We start from the raw sequence: 6478 nt of genomic DNA on the forward strand, positions 1-6478 counted from the left end.
AGTGTTCCAAATCATTGTTTTTCTCAATAGCATAAACACATACACATGCAGATACACGTATATATACAAATACACATATCTATCTATATCTGTCTCTACCTATGTCTATGTTTATATATGTCTCTGTCTCTGTCTTGTCTGTATCTGTGTCTATGTCTGTCTATACCTATACTTAAATATCTATATCTGACACATTCATTATAGAAATTCTTTCCAAGAAAATCAACAACCTTACCACTTCCAGAATGGTTTCTTTTCTCCTTTTCTTTTCTTTCTTTTTCTTTTTTTAGATGTTTTCTTTATTTACATTTTGAATGTTATCTTCTCTTCTGTTTTCTCCTCCAAAAAAAACCTCATGATCCTTCCCCATTCCTCCTAATCAGCAACTCACCCTCTCTTGCTCACTGGCCCTGGCATTCCCCTACACTGGGTCATAGAACCTTCACAGGACCAAGGGCCTCTGCTCCTATTGATGACTGACTAAGCCATCTTCTAATACATATGCAGCTGGAGCCATGAGTCCCACCATGTATACTATTTGGTTGATGGTTTAGTCCCTGGGAGCTCAGAGGGTACTAATTAGTTCATATTGTTTCTCGTCCTAAGAGGCTGTAAAACCCTTCAGCTCCTAGGGTCCTTTCTCTAGCTCCTTTATTGGGGGCTCTATGCTCAGTCCAACAGATGGCTGTGAGTCTCTACTTCTGTATTAGTTAGGCACTGGCAGAGTCTCTCAGGAGACAGCTATATCAGGCTCCTGTCAGCCAGCACTTGCTGGCATCCGCAATAGTCTGGGTTTGGTGATTGAATATGGGAAGGATTCCCAGGTGGAGCAGTCTCTGGGTTTTCCTTCTTTTAATCTCTGCTCTATAGTTTCTCTGCAACTCATTCCATGGGTATTTTGTTCCCCCTTCTTAGAAGGATTTAAGTATCCACACATTGGTCTTCCTTCTTCCTGAGTTTCTTGTGGTTTGTGAATTGTATCTTGGGTATTCTGATCTTCTGGACTAATCTAATATCCACTTATCAGTAAATGCATACCATGTGTGTTCTTTCGTGACTGGGTTACCTCACTCATGATGATATTCTCCAGATCCATCTAGTTCCCTAAGAAATTCATAAATTCATTGTTTTTAACAGCTGAGTAGTCTTCCATTGTGTAAAACAACCACATTTTCTGTATACATTCCTCTTTTGAGGGAGATCTATGTTCTTTCTACCTTCTGGCTATTTTAAATAAGGCTGCTATGAACATGGTGGAGCATATGTCCTTATTACATGTGGGATCATCTTCTGGGTATACGCCCAGGGGTGGTATAGCTAGGTCCTCAGGTAGGACTATGTCTAATTTCCTGGGGAACTGCCAAGCTGATTGTGCCAAGCTGAGTGGTTGTAGCATCTTGCAATCCCACCAGCAATGAAGGAGTGTTCCTCTTTCTTCACAACCTCTCCAGCACTACTGTCACCTGAGTTTTTCATCTTGCCACTCTGACTGGTGTCAGGTGGAATCTCAGGGTTTTTTTGATTTGCATTTCCCTGATGACTAAGGATGTTGATCATTTCTTTAGGTGCTTCTCAGGCATTTGGTATTCCTTAGTTGAGAATTCTTTTTTTAGATCTGTACCCCATTTTTATAAGAGTTATTTGGTTCTCTGGAATCTAACTTCTTGAGTTCTTTGTATACATTGGAAATTAGCCCTCTATCAGATATCAGATTGATAAAGATCTTTTCCCAATTTGTTGGTTGCTGTTTTGTCCTATTGACAGTGTCCTTTGCCTTACAGAAGCTTTTCAATTTTATGAGGTCCCCTTTTGCAATTTTTGATTTTAGAGCATAAGCTATTGGTGTTCTGTTCAGGAAATTTTCTTCTTTTTCCATGTGCTTGAGGCTCTTCCCCCCTTTCTTTTTTATTAGTTTTAGTGTATCTGGTTTTATGTGGAGGTCATTAATCCACTTGGATTTGAGCTTTGTACAAGGAGATAGGAGTGGATTGATTTCCATTCTTCTACATGCTTACCACCAGTTGAGCCAGCACCATTTGTTGAAAATGCTGGTTATTTTCACTGGATGTCCTTTGTCTAAGTTCAAGTGGCCATACGTGTGTGGGTTCATATCTGGGTCTTCAATTCTATTCCATTGGTCTACCTGCCTGTCACTATACTGTCATGTAGCATGTGTCTACTTCAGTATTATCTGTGTGTCAGGCTTGAAGGTATGACCATGAACCTGAGGCATTCAGCTTCAAATGAGGCAGACAGGAGCTAGCTTGCCTCCTGGGTATTCAGTTGCTGGCATCTCCTAACTCAGATGTGTTCCAGATTGGTCTCTTCAAAAGTCTGTGGAGAATGTTGCATCCTTTCTTTATTCAGTCATAAAGGTGTCCTAAGAAATGTTTTGTTACTAGCTAAACTGAGATTAAACATTATTTCCTGGCCTCCACAGTGTTTCAATGATCCTAATTGATTTCCTAGTTGTAATTAGCTTAGAATTTTTACAAGAAAACTGTCTTACCAGACAGGTTGTCTCCAGAGTTAGAGATAGCAGTCAGGTACTAATTATCACAGAAGTCCCACTCAAGGCAGAATTGTTTTACTTACCAGTGTGAAGTTGTAGGGTTTCTGTCACTAATTATCTATGTTACAGACAAGGACATTCTCAAGGACTGCTAGAATATGACTTCCAGCTGCTTGCCTTAGACATATCCAGAGAATTTATCCTGGGGCTTCCAAAATAGCCCAGGAGGAAGAGACCACTGGTCGTCTGCTTTGCACCTGGCTGCTTGTTCTCACTGACCTTGATCTGGCCATCTCCTGCCTACGTGACTTCTGTCATTTGCCCTGTTTTGTGTATACTATATAAGTTTGATTTTACTTTGTACAATTACACTCAGATACCACACTTCTTCGTGTTGTTTGTGTTTATCACTCACTGAATTCTTTTCCCACCAGGCCAGAACTCTAATCATCCCAAGGAAAAGGGGGTCCCTGAAGCAACCCAGTCAATGGCACTATACCAATACCATGCAGTTTTCATCATGATAGCTCTGTAGTACTGCTTAAGGTCAGGGATGGTGATTCCACCAGAAGTTCTTTTATTGTTGAGAATAGTTCTTGCTATCCTAGTTTTTTTTTTTTTTTGTTATCCCAGATAAATTTTGAAATTGCTCTTTCTAAGTCTGTGAAGAATTGAGTTGGTATTTTGATGGGGGTTGCATTGAATCTGTAAATTGCTTTCATCAAAATGGCTATTTTTACTATATTAATTCTGCCAATCCATGAGCATGGGAGATCTTTCCATCTGAGGTCTTCCTCAAATTCTTTCTTCAGAGATTTGAAGTTCTTGTCATACAGATCTTTCACTTGCTTAGTTAGTCACACCAGGGCATTTTATATTGTTTGTAACTATTGTGAAAGGTGTTGTTACCTTAATTTCTTTCTCAGCCTGCTTATTCTTTGTGTAGAGGAAGACCATTGATTTGCTTGAGTTAATTTTAAATCCAGCTACTTTGCTAAATTTGTTTATCAGGTTTAGGAGTTCTCTGGTGGACTTTTTGTGGTCACTTAAGTATACTATCATATCATCAGCATATAGTGATAATCTGACTTCTTCCTTTCCAATTTCTATCCCTTTTATCTATTTTTGTTGTCTAATTGCTTTGTGTAGAATTTCAGGTTCAATATTGAGTAGGTAGGGAGAGAGTGGGCACCCTTGCCTAGTCCCTGACTTTAGTGGGAATGCTTCAAGTTTCTCTCCATTTAGTTTGATGTTGGTTACTGGTTTGCTGTATATTGTTTTTACTATGTTTAGGTATGGGCCTTGAATTCCTGATCTTTCTAAGACTTTTATCATGAAGGGGTGTTAGATTTTGTCAAATGCTTTCTCAGCATTTAATGAGATGATCATAAGGGGTTTTTTTTTTTGAGTTTGTTTATATAGTGGATTATTTTGATGGAATTCCATATATTGAACCATCCCTGCATCCCTGGGATGAAAACTACTTGATCATGATAGATGATCGTTTGATGCATTCTTTGATTCAGTTTTCAAGCATTTTATTGAGTATTTTTCTATTGATATTCATAAGGGAATTCGGTCTGAAGTTTTCCTTTTTTGTTAAGTCTTTGTGTGGTTTAGGTATGAGAGTAATTGTGGCTTCATAGAATGAACTGGATAGAGTACCTTCTGTTTCTATTTAGTGGAATAGTTTGAGGAGTATTGGTATTAAGTCTTCTTAAATGTTTGATAAAAGTCTGCACTAAACCCATCTGCTCCTGGGCTTTTTTCAGTTGTGAGACAATTAATGACTGCTTCTATTTCTTTAGGGAATATGGGATGGTTTAGATCATTTATTTGATCTTGATTTAACTTTGGATACCTGGTATCTGTCTAGGATCTTGTCCACTTCTTTTGAGTTTTCCACTTTTGTTGAATATAGGCTTTCATAGTAGAATCTCATAATTTTTTGGATTTCTTCAGTTTCTGTTGTTGTGTCTCCCTTTTAAATTCTGATCTTGTTAATTAGGATACTGTCTCTGTGCCCTCTAGTTAATATGGCTAAGGGTTTATCTATTTTGTTGATTTTCTCAAAGAACCAGCTCCTGGTTTGGTTGATTCTTTGTATAATTCTTTTTGTTTCCATTTGGTTGATTCTAGCCCTGAGTTTGAATATTTCCTGCCATTTACTCCTCTTGGGTAAATTTGCTTCTTTTTGTTCTAGAGCTTTCAGATGTGCTGTCAAATTGCTGGTGTATGCTCTCTCCATTTCTTTTTGGAGGTACTCAGAACTATGAGTTTTCCTCTTATGAAATGTGGCTTCATTTTCACTAAACTCAAAAAAGTCTTTAATTTCTTCCTTTATTTCTTTCTTGATGAAGTTATCATTGAGTAGAGTGTTGTTAAGCTTCCATGTGTATGTGGGCTTTCTATTGCTTATGTTGTTATTGAGGACCAGCCTTAGTCCAGGATGATTTTATTGGCTGCAAGGAATTATTTCAATCTTCTTGTATCTGTTGAGGCCTGTTTGCTGACCAGTTATATGGTCAGTATGGAGAAGGTACCATGAGGTGCTGAGAAGAAGGCATATCCATTTGTTTTAGGATAAAGTATTCTATAACTATCTGTCTAATCCATTTGTTTCATAACTTCTGTTAGTTACACTGTGCCTCTGTTTTGTTTCTGTCCATGATCTGTCTAATGCAGAGAGTGGGGTACGGAAGTCTACCAGTATTATTATTTGCAGGTGCAATGTGTGCTTTGGGATTAAGTAAGGTTTCTTTTATGAATATAGATGCCATTGCATTTGAAGCATAGAGGTCCATAATTTAGAGTTCATCTTGGTAGACTTTACTCTTGTTGAGTATGAAGTGTTCCTCCTTATCTTTTTTGATCATTTTGGGTTGAAAGTCAATTTTATTTGACATTAGACTGTCTTCTCCAGCTTGTTTCTTGGGATCATTTGCTTGGAAAATTGTTATCCAGCCTTTTACTCTGAGCTAGTGTCTATCTTGGTCACTAGGGTGGGGGTTTCCTAAATGGAGCAAAATGTTGGGTCTGTTTACATAGCCAGTCTGTTAATCTATGTTTTTTATTGGGGAATGGAGTCCATTGATATTAATGGATATTAAGGAAATATAATTGTTGCTTCCCGTTATTTTTGGTGTTAGTGTTGGAACTCTTTTCACGTGGCTATCTTCTTTTAGTTTTGTTGAATTATTACTTTCTTGCTTTTTCAAGGATGTTGTTTCCCTCCTTGTGTTGGAGTTTTTCATATAGTATACTTTAAAGGCTAATTTGTGGAAATATATTGTGCAAATTTGGTCTTGTTATGGAATACTTTGGTCTCTCCATCTATGGTAATTGAGAGTTTTGCTGGTTATAGTAGTCTGGGCTGGCATTTGTGTTCTCTTAGGGTCTGTATGACATCTGCCCAGGATCTTCTAGCTTTCATAGTCTCGGGCTTGAAGTCTGGTGTAATTATAGTAGATCTGCCTCTATATGTTACTTGACTTTTTTTCCTCAGTGCTTTTAATATTCTTTCTTTGTTTTGTGCATTTGGTGTTTTTATTATTATGTGACAGGAGGAATTTCTTTTCTGGTCCAAACTACTTGAAGTTCTGTAGGCTTCTTGTATGTTTATGGGCATCTCTTTCTTTAGGTTAGTGAGGTTTTCTTCTATAATTTTGTTGAAGATATTTACTGGCCCATTAAGCTGAAAGTCGTCACTCTCTTCTATACCTATTATCCTTAGGTTTGGTCTTCTCATTGCATCTTGGATATCCGGGATGTTCTGGGTTAGGATTTTTTTGCTTTTTTCATTTTCTTTGACTGTTGTGTCAATGTTTTCTATGGTGTCTTCTGCCCTTGAGATTCTCTCTTCTATCTCTTGTATTCTTTTGGTGACTCTTGCATCTAAAACTTCTGATTACTTTCCTAGGTTTTGTATCTCCAGGGTTGTCTCTCTGATTTCTTTATTGTTTCTAT

This window comes from Mastomys coucha, unplaced genomic scaffold (assembly GCF_008632895.1).
Source record: "Mastomys coucha isolate ucsf_1 unplaced genomic scaffold, UCSF_Mcou_1 pScaffold7, whole genome shotgun sequence".
NCBI classification, from domain to species: Eukaryota; Metazoa; Chordata; class Mammalia; order Rodentia; family Muridae; genus Mastomys; species Mastomys coucha.